This window comes from Chiloscyllium plagiosum, unplaced genomic scaffold (assembly GCF_037043375.1).
Source record: "Chiloscyllium plagiosum isolate Xiang-an unplaced genomic scaffold, Cpla_swu_hap1 HiC_scaffold_27, whole genome shotgun sequence".
NCBI classification, from domain to species: domain Eukaryota; kingdom Metazoa; phylum Chordata; class Chondrichthyes; order Orectolobiformes; family Hemiscylliidae; genus Chiloscyllium; species Chiloscyllium plagiosum.
In genome coordinates this window covers 39,846,659-39,861,246 of record NW_028270165.1, presented here as the reverse complement: position 1 = coordinate 39,861,246, position 14,588 = coordinate 39,846,659, and the positions used below count along the sequence as shown (strand labels likewise).

The 14,588-nt window shown below is 45.0% G+C and overlaps 1 protein-coding gene and 1 non-coding gene across 3 annotated transcripts in view; one reads left to right on the top strand and one right to left on the bottom strand.

The window, feature by feature from the left end:
- Positions 1 to 14,588, bottom strand: part of LOC148143696 (sulfhydryl oxidase 2-like) — a 565,239-nt gene that overhangs the window by 241,320 nt on the left and 309,331 nt on the right. The gene's annotated exons all lie outside the window — the stretch shown is intronic.
- trnae-uuc (transfer RNA glutamic acid (anticodon UUC)) lies at positions 355 to 426 on the top strand. Its single transcript has one exon. It is a non-coding gene; the product is annotated as a tRNA-Glu (tRNA).

Genomic DNA, 14,588 nt, shown 5'->3' with positions numbered 1-14,588 from the left:
TGTATCCGAGACGGACGTTGGGGCGTTCTACCTCCAGGCATCGGGAGGAGGGAGGGTGCGTCGATGCAGGAGGCCCAGGACCTGCATGTCCCCGGCAGAGTGTGAGGTGGGGTTGAAATGTTGGGCCATAGGGCGATGGGGTTGATTGTTGCGGGTGTCCTGGAGATGTTCCCTCAAGCGCTGTGACTTGATTCTGCGAGGAGTCTCCAGTCTCCCCAATGTAGAGGAGACCACATCGGGAGAAATGGATACAAGAAATGACACTGTTGGGAAGCCTTCGAACTCCCATGGCCCGGTTTCGATTTCCGAGCAGGGAAGCAATTTTCAGTAGATCTGTCACATGGCGCCCATGTCTCCCTGGTGGTCTAGTGGTTAGGATTCGGCGCTTTCGCCGCCGCGGCCCGGGTTCGATGCCCGGTCAGGGAAGCACTTTTCAGCGTGGATTTTGGCTACCCATTCTCCTTAAGTGCGCTGTCCAGTTACTTATTGGTCTTCGTTGTCACTGGGTGCTGTAGTGTATAGTGGCTTGTTGAAATAGTGTCCTGATTCAGATTTGTTTGCATGTGTAGGGATGATTACTTCTGTAGCCAAGTACTTGGTTCGCGTGTAGTGTTTTCCTGCAGACGCTGTTTTGAATTTACCATTTACTGTTCGCTCTACTGTGACATCTAGAAATGGCACTTTGTTGTTGTTCTCCTCTTTTGTGAATTTTATGCCAGTAAGGATATTATTGATGGTGTTGTAGATTTCCTCTAATTTGTTTCATTTTTTGATGACAGAAGTGTTTCATGGGTATTTCGTTGATTTGTTTGTAGGGCTTGTTACTGAATATGAAGTGGGTGGTAAGGCACAGTTCCACGAGCTTGACAGTGCTATCTTTGCTGTTGAAGTTGGTGCTGTGTTTGTGTCTTTGGTTCCTCAGGACATCAGGATATTATATCAACGAGCCACTACACACTGCAGCACAGAGAAACTACGAAGAGCAGAAGAGGAATACGTATATAGTGTATTTAAGTAGAACGGGTACCCAATAAACCCAGTCCGCCGATTTCTCAGTGATGCTTCCAAGCTGACTCTCAAAACTTCGGTTTGTCCCTCCATTCTTTCCTGTTTGTTTTTTGTGGATTTTGAAAGCTTTCGCAATCCTCTGACTGAGTATTGGAGTTGGGAATTTATGTTGTGGCTGTACAGGACATTGGTTAGACCACTTTTGGAATATTGTGTGCAATCCTGGTCTCCCGCCTATCAGAAGGATATTGTGAAATTTGAAAGGGTTCTGAAGCACCAATGGGCCCACAGAGGGGAAGAGGCCGTTTTGCTGCCCTGAGTGTGGGAAAGCCTTCTGTGATTCCTCTGCCCTGCTGACGCACCAGTTGGTCCACACCGGGGAAGGCTGTTCTCCGGCCCCAAGTGCGAGATACCCTTCAGCAGTTCTTCCCACCTGCTGAGACACCAGTGCGTCCACACTGAGGAGAGGCCATTCTTCTACCCCGAGTGCAGGAAGGACTTTGCTCTTTCCTCCGACCTACTGGCCCATTGGTCAGATGTCGTTCAGTTGCCCTATGTGCGGGAAGGCCTTCAGCAATTCCTCAGCCCTGCTGAGGCACCAGTACATCCACACCGGGGAGAAGCCGCTCTCCTGCCCCGAATGTGGGAAGGTCTTTACCCGCTCCTCCACACTGCTGAAGCACCAGCTGGTCCACACGGAGGAATGGGGGTTGGGGAGGCCATTCTGCTGCCCTAAGTCCGGGAAGGCCGTCAGCAATTCCTCCTCCCTGCTGAAGCACCAGTGCGTCCACACCGGGAAGATGCCCTTCAGTTGGCCTGAGTGTGGGAAGAGGTTCATGTTTGCTTGCAACTTGCGGAAGCACCAGCGTGGGAACCAGTGCTCCCAGCAACCAGATCCTACCAGTGACGCTGCCTTCGGTCACACCCCAGGACTGAACCACCTGCCAGTTCTGACAGTGGGTGCAGTAGCAGAGTAGGTGGACTGTTTTTGTTTACTGCTAGGCTGCAATTGCCTCCCCTATACCCAACAACCACAACCGTATGGTGACTCAGGGTTTGCACTGCTGCCTCATGGCACCAGGAACCAGGAATAATTCCACCCTAGGGGGTCTGTGTGCAATTTATGGAGGGTAGGAAAATAGATCTGAGTAGGTTACTGTTCGGAAGATCAGTGCAGATGTGTTGGGCTGAAGGACCTGTTTCCACATTGTAGGAGTTCTACGATCCTATGAGCTTTGCTTTCAGTGGACACTGCTGCTCATTGAGTCCGGGACTTCACATTGCCAATGAAATGATCCAGAGAAACCTAAAACCGCAAGACCATCGGAGCAGAAGTTAGTCCATTCGGCCCGTCGTGTCTACTCTGCCAGTCGTTAGTGACAAAAGTAGTGCAGATAAGATTAGCTACAGTGTGGAAACAGGCCATTTGTCCCAACAAGTCCATACCGACCGCCCGAAAAGTCACCCATCCAGACCCATTTCCCTCTGACTAATGTACCTAACACTATGGGTAATTAAGCATGGCCAATCCACATAACCTGCAGATCTTTGGTTTATGGAAGAAAACAGGACCACCCAGAGAAAACCCACGCAGACTCTGGGAGAATGTGCAAACTCCTCACAGACAGCCCCCCAAGGTTGGAATCAAACCTGGATCCCCGCCAATGTGAGGCTGCAGAGGTAACAACTAAATATTGCAACCCGTAGTAGGCAAGCAGGAGGTTGGGAGAATACAGCAAGCCAGGCAGCACCAGAATGTGGAGTAGTCAGCGTTTTGGGTATTAACCATTCTTCAGGACTGAAACGTTGACTCCTCTATGATAAACGATTTACGGGAATGTTACTGGGGGTTGGAGGATTTGAGCTATAGGGAGAGGCTGAATAGGCTGGGGCTGTTTTCACTGGAGCATCGGAGGCAGCGGATTGACCTAAGAGAGGTTACAAAATCATGAGGGGCATGGACAGGGTAATAGACAAGGTCTTTTCCCTGGGGTGGGGGAGTCCAGAACTAGAGGGTAAGAGGCGAAATATATTAAAGGGACAAATTCTTCATGCAGAGGGTAGTATATATCTGAAATAAGCTGCCAGAGTATATGGGTCAGGTGCTGTCAAATGGGAGTAGATTAATTTAGGATAGCAGGTCAGCATGGACAAGTTGGACTGAAGGATCTGTTTCCATGCTGTACGTGTCTCTGACTGCTGGTCCTGATGTAAGTTTAAAATAGAGTCCAAGTAACTTTGAATAGTTCAATCTTGTTGAGCTCACCTCCTAAAAATTTTCAAATTAATCCGTCCGAGCGATACTGTTTAAACATGCTGAGTTGGACAAAGTATCCCATCAAGTTCAACACAAACCCAGAGTTGAAGAAGTCAGAAGTCAGAACACCAAGGGGACCAAAACTGGTCACAATATTCCAGGTGCCGCCTCATCAACGTCCTGTATAACTACAAAATAACTTGCTAACATCTATACTCAATTCCCTAATTGATGAAGGCCAGTGTGCTGAAACCCTTTTTCATTGCGTTGTGTACCGATGTAATCAGAATATAGGACCAACTTTAAACTGATGCACAATCCAGTTGCTGGGTGCCCAGAAGCAGAGTAGTGCTGCGTGAGTGTGCTGGGCACGTAACCAAGAGGTCAAATGGTCAAAACCGTGTGATGCTATTGCTCAATGTCTCTGTAAGCTGCTTTCATTTGCAAAGGTGCTCTTTCTGTATCTTGCCTTTGCATCTGCTTCCCAAAGCTTCTTCAGTGGAGGAGTGGTAGTGGCATCAATCCCCCGGAGCTGAAAGAAGGTCCGAGCTCCAAGAAGCGGAGGGTAAGCCTGGAGACTGGATTTGCTCAAGGCTTGTATTTTTAACTCATTTAAATGGTACCTACTTAACGGGGCTATGGTTTACATTAAAACCGGAGGATCATATCAGAGTGTTATATTTAGCAGTGGTAGTTGGTAAAATGCACTCCCTGGAGGAGCACCCTCTATAATGCTGCATTTCTTGCCTTCTGCCCTTCCCCATTTCTTATCTCCCAATTGATTTTATATTTTTTGGGGGTCAAATTTAATTTCATATCAATCAGACTTGGTATTCACTGTGTGCTATCAATTTGTTCGAATATTGTAAGTCAAAATTAATGCTGTAATTTCATTTCTGATGTCAGAGTTTGACATTGAATGTGCAGGTCTGAATACCATTAAGTTGTGAAAATAAATCAAGAACTTGTGGTTTTAACAAAGAGAGCAGTTCACTGATATTGATGGCATTGTCTCATTTGGGAGTGATGATTCAAATCTGACCAACAAACCGTTTCATGAAGTCACCCAATTTAATTAAAGTTTTCTTTAATTTAGGGAAAGAAAATAACTCTGGCAGGCTAAGATTTATGCAATCTAGTTATAAGATAATGTCCATTGCTCGCAATATGGTCTCATCCATATTGGGGAAACTGGACGCCAACTAGCGGAACGTTTCAGGGACCGACCGCCCTGTGCCTGAACTCTTTAACTCCCCGTCCCATTCCACCAAGGACATGCAAGTCCTGGGCCTCCTCCACTGCCAAACTCTTGCTACCCGATGCTTGTCGGAAAAACACCTCATCTTCTGCCTTGGGACCCTCCAACTACATGGGATCAATGCAGATTTCATCAGTTTCCTCATTTCCTCTCCCCCACCTTGTCCCAGATCCAGCTTTCCAATTCGACACCGACCTCTTGACCTGTCATATCTGTCCACCTTGCTTTTCACCTATTTGCTCCATCCTCATCTCTGACCTATCACCATCAATCCCTACCTCCATCTACCTATTGCACTCCCAGCTGCCTTTCCTCCAGCCCCACTACCTTCCCAAGTATCTCTCAGCCCCCTTGGGCCACCCTTTATTCCTGATGAAGAGCGTATGCTCTAAACCAAGACTGTGATGAAGCAACATCCTCAACAAATAGGAAATAGCTCCCAAGTCAGATTTCATCCCCTCTTCTGTTTCCCAGTTCTTTCAGAAATAAGAAATGTCTTTTTCTTCCACTAGAAAATGGTCTTCCACTTTCCACTGTCTGAAGTGTTATGCTACACCATTACTTCAGACACCTTTTAAGAGTCCTTTCAACCTGTTTTTCTAACAATTGTGGAGGTGACCAAAAGCAAACATTTCACTCCTCCTCAATGCCCCATTTCGCCTCCTATGAGCCATTTTGTCATGTTGTCTATGTTACAAGCAGCCGAGTGCACTTGGTTTCTGAATTGAAATTTGGCCATTGACGTGAACAGGATTGATATTTATCGATGGCTCGCTGTGTTTGCACTAACTGTAATTATCCACCAATACGATGTCTTTTGTTCCACCAAAACTGGAAACAATGATCTGTGTTTATATTGCAGTCGGATGTAGAATATCATCCCAGCGATCTTCACCTTATTATAGTTTACTGTGGCCATAACAGCATTGCGTGGCAGTTTGATGGGACTAAAACTTGGATGGAAAGAATGTAGATTGATGAGAAGTCAAAATGGCAGAGTCTGTGGCCACAATCGATCTGTCTGGCTTGATTATATGAGTGGCTGCTCTTCAAGAGCAACTTCCACTCCATCACTTCAACCAGCAAGAGGAGATAAGTGTGAACACAACATTCCAACTGTGACATATACGCATTGCTTCGATGTTATTGATCAAAATCCTGGAACTCGCTCCTGAACCTCTATTATAGACCACGTCATATTTGTGAATCAATTTAAAAGGCAGCTCACCATCACCTTTTCAAGGACAGTTTGGAAAGACTTGCTGTCAGAGCCAATGATATTCACATGATATTGGAGACACTCTAATTGTATGGATAGATGATTGGCTAACCAATGATACAGTAGGGATTAGGGGCATGTTCAGGATCGCAACTTGTAACGAGCAATGTGCCACAGGGATCAGGGCTGGGGCCAAAATTATTTACAATATGGATATGAATTACTTGGAAACATGAAGTGAATGTACTATTGCCAAGACTGCAGTAGAGACAGTTGATTGGAATACAGGTGGTGAGGATGACATGGAGAGGGATATCGACAGGCTAAGCAAATGAGCAAACCCTTGCCAGATGGAATAGAATGTGGGAAAATGAGGTTGTGCACTTTGCCAGGAGGAAATGTACTGAATGTTAAATGGAGAAAGTTGCTGAATAGGAGGATTTTGAAGCTCGCATTCATGAACTCTTCATCTAAGTTCAGTAAGTATCAGGGAAGGCAACAGGGAGATTGGCCTTAAAATAGAGTACAAAAGTGGGGAGGTTACAGTGAACCTCTGCCTGGAGGTTTTGATTGAAAGTACAGTGAAGATTCAACCAACTGACAGTGGATCTGAATGACATGTAGATCAGACCAGTTTCAGACAGCAGGAAACCAGATAAATTTTTAAAACAAACCACAACGATTTCATCATGAGACTCTTAATTCCAGATTTATAGTAGAGTAGAGTAATAGGGAAGATAAATGGGATGTTGGTTTTTAAATGGAGTATAAATGTAGTGAGGTTATCGTGAACCTAAATCAGACATCAATGAGGCCACAACTGAACACGGGGAAGAGTTTTGGGCCTTTTAGCTAAGGTAAGATATACCGGCATTGGAGGCAGTCCAGAGTAGGTTGACCAGGATGAAATCAGGGATGAAAATAATGTCTTATGAGGAGAAATCAATTCGTTCGGTCTGTGGTTAATAGAAGTTAGAAGATTTCGAGGTAACCTTATTGTCACAAACAAGATTCTGAGGAGACGTGACAGGCTAGATGTGGGAATGTTTACCCTTGTGGATGAGTTTAGAATCAGAGGGAATAACCTGCAAATAAGGTAATGTATGTTTAGGACAGCTGTTGAGCCTGGATTATTAAGTGCATTCAAAACTAAGATACATTTTTTTTAAATCAGAAAGGGAATTGAGGATTATGAGGAAACAGCGGGAAAGTGAAGTTGATGTTTACCAGAACAATAGTGGGAGACAAAATGCGATATCCCATGAATGAGTAAAGGAAAATAGTCAGGAGAAAATTGTCATTGATTGAAAGATTTGGATCTAGTGGTAATGGTTGAGCAACCGAGAGATCTAGGTCTTCTGAGAACACAAATTGAAATCCCATCATGGCTGCTGGTGGAATGTATGTTCAGAGATATGGAAGTGAAAGTTTCTCTCTGTCCTGGCAACTAGGAAACAGTTTTTCACTAAAATAATCAATTGCAGATGTTGGAGATCAGCAACAAAAAGCAAAATTTCTGGGGAAACGCAGCAGGTCTGGCAGCATCTGTGGAGAGAAATTGTTAATGTTTTGAATCCATGTTTTGAAGGACCACTGGACTCAAAGCAGCAACACTGTTGTCTCTTCATAGATGCTACCAGAACTGTTGTGTTTCTCCTGAAACTGTCCTTTTTAGGGCAGGAAATCTACCACTCATGAACCCTGCATGCATGTATGCACGTGTGCGCGCACACACACACACACACACACACACACACACACACACACACACACACACACACACACACACACACACACACACACACACACACACACACACACACACACACACACACACACACACACACACACACACCGTGTGACTCCAGACCGACTACAATGTGGTTGACTGTCAACTATCTTCTAGCATGTAGTCACAATTACTCTGTCCAAGGGCCATGAGGTACAATGAGCAAATGTTGGATGTGCTCGCAATCATCACATCCCACAAAATATTTTCTCATAACTTAAAAAAAACATAGATTAATGAAGGACAGCCAAAACAAACTGCTATGGGAAAGTCATGCCCAACTAACCTGATTTGCTTGTAGTTATATTTTTTAAAATCCTCTTCAGAGAGGACATTGATTACACCACTGTTGGAAGACTGCATGCAATTCTGGGCTCTCTGCTCCAGGAAGGAGGTTGCGAAATTGAAAGAGTTCAGAAAACATTTACAAGGATGCTGCCAGGGTTGGAGGGTATGAGCTACAGGAAGACGTTGAATCGACTGGGTTCATTTTCCCGGAAGTTTTGAAGGTTGAGGGGTGACTTTATAGATGTTTATAAATTCATGAGGGCATGGATAGGGTAAATAGGAAAGGTATTTTACCTGGGGTGGGAGAGTCCAGAACTAGATTGCTTAAGTTTAAGGTTATTTGGCAAATGGAGTTTAATATAGCTAAGTATGAGGTCTTACATTTTGTCTCGTCAAATCAAGGTTGGATTTACATGGTGAATGGTAGAACCTTGAGTGTAGTTGAACAGAGGAATTTTGAAGTTCAGGTTTTGGCACACTGGACTTCATCAGTGAGGGCATTCAGAATAAGATACCAAATTAGAGGCGAGATATGCACCATATATTAACGTCTACCAACAAGCACCAAATCTGTTTCATATGCAGTATTTTGAACCAACAGACCTAGGGTTGCGGGTTATTAGCTCCTAGAAAATGGAGTCGTGGGTAGACAGGATGGTGAAGAAGGCTTTTGGCATGCTTGCTTTTCTTGGTCAGAGCATTGAGCACAGGAGTTGGGACGTCTTGTTGCAGCTGTCACACATGCCACACAACAACGATAGGCGTGACGCTGCCCCCTCTGACTGGCTGTCCCTTTGAATATCTGGGGGAAGATTAGACGCACCTGCCTGTGTTTGGCTCATATGTACTTATCCAAATAATTTTAAACATTGTAACATGAGCTGCATCCATCACTTCCTCTGACAGTTCATTCCACACACGAACCACCTTCAATGTAAAAAACGTTTGCCACCCACTGTCCTTTTAAAATCTTCTCCCTCTCATCTTAAAAATATACTCCCAAATTTTGAACTCCCCTACCCTTCGGGAAAAGACACTGGTTATTCACCATATCTTTGTCCCTCATGACTTCATAAACCTTCATAACCTCCACCCTCAACCTTCTACACTCCAGTGAAAATAAGGCCCAGCCGATGCCGTCTATAAATCATTCTGGCAACATCATAGTTAAAAAAGGTGAGCTTTCAGAATTGACTGAAAGGGCAGTGAAGATTCAACCAGCTAACAGTGAATCTGAAATCACATGTCGATCAGACCCGGTTAGGACAGCAGGAAACCAGAGAAACTTTTACAACAAACCACAACGATTTCATCATTAGACTCTTAATTCCAGATTTATATTGAATTCAGATTCCACCATCTGTCATGGCAGGTTCTGAACCCAAGTGCCTAGAACATTACCTGGGTGAATAGTCTGGTGACAATAAAGTCGGACATCACCTCCCCAGAACACATTGGCATATTGTGTTTAGAGGTAACAGAGGAACAAGAGGTTTCAGCAGCTTCTAAGTTGTTGATAATACACAAGGGAACATCAGCACTCTCAGAAATGGCACATACTGAAGCTAGGACTTGTTTCAGAGGTAAGGGTTCGGGAACCATAAGAAATAGGAATTGGAAAATGCCATTCAGCCCCTTGAGCCTGCTTCTCCATTCAATAGGATGGTGGCTGATCTGACATTCCCCACATCCACTTTCCTGCCCTTTTCCTGTAACTGTTCATCCCCTGAATGATCACGAATCTATCGATCCTCGTTTTAAATGTGACATGAAGGCTGTCAACAGAGTTACTGGGATGGGGGAGGGTGGAGCGGGGGGTCAGGTCGAACTTGGGAATTAAAACAATGGCTGAACACTTCACAATATTTAACTAAGGGAATGTTTATAGTTTACAGTTAAAAATTCCTGAAGAAGGGCTCATGCCCGAAACGTCGATTCTCCTGCTCCTTGGATGCTGCCTGACCTGCTGCGCTTTTCCAGCAACACATTTTCAGCTCTGATCTCCAGCATCTGCAGTCCTCACTTTCTCCGAGAGAATCCCATGGAGTCTCACAGAGTGACACAGATGTACAACACAGAAACAGACCCTTCGGCCCAACTCGTCCATGCAGCCCAAGTATCCTAACCTAATCGAGTCCCATTTGCCAGCACTTGGCCCAAATCCCCATAAAACCTTCCTATTGATATACACATCCACATGAATTTTAAATGCTGTAATTATACAGCCTCCATCACTTACTCCAGCAGCTCATGCCGTACATGCATCACCCTCTGCGTGAAAAGTTTGCCCCTTAAGTTCCTTCTATATCTTTCCCCACCCCTCCCTAAAACTATGCCCTCTAGTTCTGGATTCCTCCATCGCAGGGAAAAGAACTTGTCTATTTGCTCTCTCCATATCCCTCGTGATTTTATAAACCTCTATAAGGTCACCCCTTAGCCTCCGACGCTCCAGAGAAAACAATCTATTCAGCCTCGCCCTATAGCTCAACCTTCCAACCCTGGCAAAATCCTTGTAAATCTTTTCTGCACCCTTTCTAGTTTCGCAACATCTTTCCGAAAGGAAGCAGACCAAAATTACATGCAATATTCCAAACGTGGCCTGACCAAGTTTTTGTACAGTGGCAACATGAGCTCCCAACATCTATCCTCGATGCTCTGACCAACAAAGGAAAACATACCAAACGCCTTCTTTACTAACCAATCTGCCTGCGTCTCTACTTTTAAGGAACTATCAACCTGAACTCCAAGGTCTCTTTGTTCAGCAACACTTCCAAGGAACTTACCATTAAGTGTAAAAGTCCTTCTCTGATTTGTTTTTCCAAAATACAGCACCCCATATTTATCTACATTAACCTCCATCTGCCATTTCTCAGCCCATTGCCCCACCTGATCAAGGTCCTGTTGTAATCTGAGGTAACCTTCTTTGCGGTCCACTACACCTCCAATTTTGGTGTCATCTACAAACTTGCTAACTATACCTCCTCCGTTTACATACAAATCATTTATATAAATGACAGAAAGTAGCGGATCCAGCATCGATCCTTGTGATGCACCATTGGTCACAGGCCTTCAGTCTGAAAAGCAACCTCCACCACCACCCTCTGTCTTCTGCCTTCTTGCCAGTTCTGCATCCAAATGGCTAGTTGTTCCTGCATGCCATGAGATTAAACCTTGCTCACCAGTCTCCCATGAGGAACCTTGACGAATTCCTTCCTGAAGTCCATATAGATCACGTCCATCGCGCTGCCCTCATCAATCCACTTTGTACTTCTTCAAAAAACTCAATCAAATTCGTGAGACATGATTTCCCAAGCACAAAGCCATGCTGACTATCCCTAATCAATTCTTGCCTTTCCAAATACATGCAAATCCTATCTCTCAGGATTCTCTCCAAAAACTTGCCCATCACGGATGTCAGGCTCACCGGTCTATAGTTCTCTGGCTTTTCCTTACCACCTTTCTTTAATATTGGCACCATGTTAGCCAACCTCTAGCCTTCCGGCACCTCACCTGTGACTACTGATGATACAAATATCTCAGTGAAAGGCCCAGCAATCACCTGCCCATTTTCCCACAGAGTTCTAGGGTACTCCTGATCAGGCCCTTGGGATTTATCCACTTTTATGCATTTCAAGATATCCAGCAATTTGTCATCTGTAATATGGACATTTTTTCAACATGTCACGATCTACTTTCTCACATTCTATATCTACCATGCCCTTCTCCACAGTAAACACTGATGGACAATATCCGTTCAGTATCTCACCCCCCGCCCCCAATCTACTGCAGCTCCACACAAAGGCCGCCTTGCTGATCTTTGACGGGCCCTATTCTCTCCCTTGGTATCATTTTGTCCTTAATGTATTTATAAAAACCCTTTGGGTTATCCTTAACTCTATTTGCCAACGCTATCTCATGTCCCCTTTTTGCCCTTATGATTTCTCTTACGTATGCTCGTACTGCCTTTATACTCTCAGGATTCACACGATCTCTCTGCCGATACCTGACATATGCATCCTTCTTTATCTTATCCAAAATCTCAATTTCTCTAGTCATCCAGCATTCCCTACACCTACCAGCCTTTCCTTTCACCCTAACAGGAATATATTGTGTCTGGACTCTTGTTATCTCATATTTGAAGGCTTCCCATTTTCCAGCAGTCCTTTAACCTGCGAACATCTGCCCCCAATCAGCTTTTGAAAGATCTTGCCTAATACCTCAGTCTTCCTCAATTTTAGAACTTCAACTTTTAGATCTGATATATTATTTTCAATCACTATTTTAATGTTAATAAAATTATGGTTGCTGGCCCTTAGGTTTTGCATCCTCGCCAGTATGTACATCCACATTGTGAATTAGAAAATGTCCTTGTACACACTTAACAAATTTCTCTATTTGGCAGATAGGTAAATGGGCAGGAGTTATGCCTTGGGTCCACTCTTCATTCATTCCCATCAACCCTACCCCCATTCCCACCCCAATAGTCCAACGGCACTTTCCCCTGCGACTGCCGAATGTGTGACACGAGCCCATTTACCTGCTCCCTCCTCTCTATCCAAGGGCCCAAACTTACCTTCCAGGTGAAGCGGCACTTTACCTGCACTTCCCACAACCCAGTCTACTGCATTTGCTGCTCACAATGTGGTCTCATCTACATTGGGGAAACCGAAGTGTAAACGTGGTGACTGCTGCCCAGAACATTTACATTCTGCCCGCAAAAAAAGACCATGAGCTTCCAGTTGCCTGCCAATTCCACACCCCACCCTGTTCCCTGGCCAACATCTCTGTCTCAGGTTTGCTGTAGTGTTCCAGCGAAGCTCAGCACCAGCAGAACGAAGAGCACCGAATATTACACTTGGGGACCATACATCCCTCCGGTCCCAATATCGAATTCAATAATTCTCGGGCCTGAAATCCATAGTATCCTCGTCCCTTCCACACACACCAAGCATTGTTATCACGTAGTCTGTCATTACACACTACCTATTCTTAGCCAGGAACAGTCTCCATTCACCCTCCCACACGGATCATTATCAACTCCCTTTCCTGTCGAAAAGTTCTTCCCTCGCTTTGGGGTCTGTCCTGATCTGTCATTTACTGCATCCGCCTTCCTCCCACGATATCTCCTGCATATAAACCAACGTTTTCCCGATCACCATCAGTTCTCTGGAAAGATCACCGGCAACTACTGTTTTTTTTGTTTCTGATACGCAGCGTCCGCAGTTCTTTCAGCTTTTTATTGAGGTAGAGTTGGAAATTGTTTCGAGAGACAGAAGGAGAGGGGGGAGAGACAGAACAGACATGAACTGTTGATCTCCGTTGTCACGCAAAACGTAAAATCATTCTAGTGCGATCACTTCCCTTAAGCATGAATAACTGCCTCGTGCCGTCCGTGAGTTTGTAACGCAACGGTAACGCGTCCGACTGCAGATCAGGAGGTTGTGTGTTCCAATCACGTCTTGCCCCCTGTAACCAACTTCTTACACTTCAAATCAAGAAAGGAGTACGTTCACTCCGGATATCTGTTGAGCCAAGTCTTCTTTCCTGAAACTTTCGATCACACGTGAACCTTTGCTGTCTGTTTGATTTGTGAACACTGTGTCAGGGAGGTGGTGTGCCCATTGTTTGGGTAAATGCTCAGCTCCCCCAGTTCATCACGGGATTTAAACACAGCCGCCTCCCTCTGGGCAGCCGCTTCGTTCAGTTGGTGACAGCGCGGTGTGAATAACGTAATACCGATACTTTTATAACATAATCCAGAGACTCCCAGCTTTATGTTTCAATCTATCAGGAGAGTGATAACGAGTTCAGATAGAAATGTTTCCCACCAACAGCAAATCCTTTCCTCTCACTGGACACAGTTAAAATTATCTTTATTCAACAGGAGGAGCGGAAACTACAGTCTGGCATCCTCTCTCCACATTAACGGTGAGCCTGAATTTTATAAATGGTGTCAGTAAAATCCAGTGGCGGACACTGATTTGGTCCAGTCGATTTTTTTGCCAAGGGTAATTCATCGAGAGGATGCTGCTGTTTGAAACAGTGTGGGGAATTACTGTAGGGCCTCCTGCACATGGAACACACCACAACTGATGTGTCTCACCTTCACCAGTTTATTCCTATCTCGGAGAAGAGAGGTTTGACGATTCGGATCATAGTAGTCAGACAGAGGACAGGAGAAGAGCACTCAGCCCTTCACAAGCTTGTCACCACAGCTGGGTCATCGTGGCCCGTGTATCAGTATGGGATAGTAATCTGCATCTACTGACTGGAAGCACAGCAAATTGGAGTGCTGGTGGGACTGTCACACAGGAGAAAACGGCTTCGACCTATCAACTGGACAGGTCCCAATGCGCAACTCCGCTCACCTCAACTGAATAACTGTAAACAAATTACTCCGTGATTCAAAGGAATACTCGATTTTGAATCTGCATTGTGTCATGTACCTTCGAGAATGACGTCAAAACACCTTCATTGCTGTGATGGAGTATCCTGTTGGGCAGAGTATACCCGTTGTCAAATTTCCTACGTTCTGTTGGTCCAACTCCGATTTCACTCAGAATCACAAAATGTGTGGCTGCGTAGCCTCAGTGTTCCAGCAAAGCTCAGCTCCAGATGGAAGAACAAAGCCTCATATTCCACTTCAAAACCCTACAGCCCTCCGGTCTTCAAGATCGAGTTGCATGACGTTAGGGCCTGAAATCCCCCATGTCCTTGACCCCTACCACACACATACCAGCCCTTGTTATCACATAGTCTGCTACGGCAC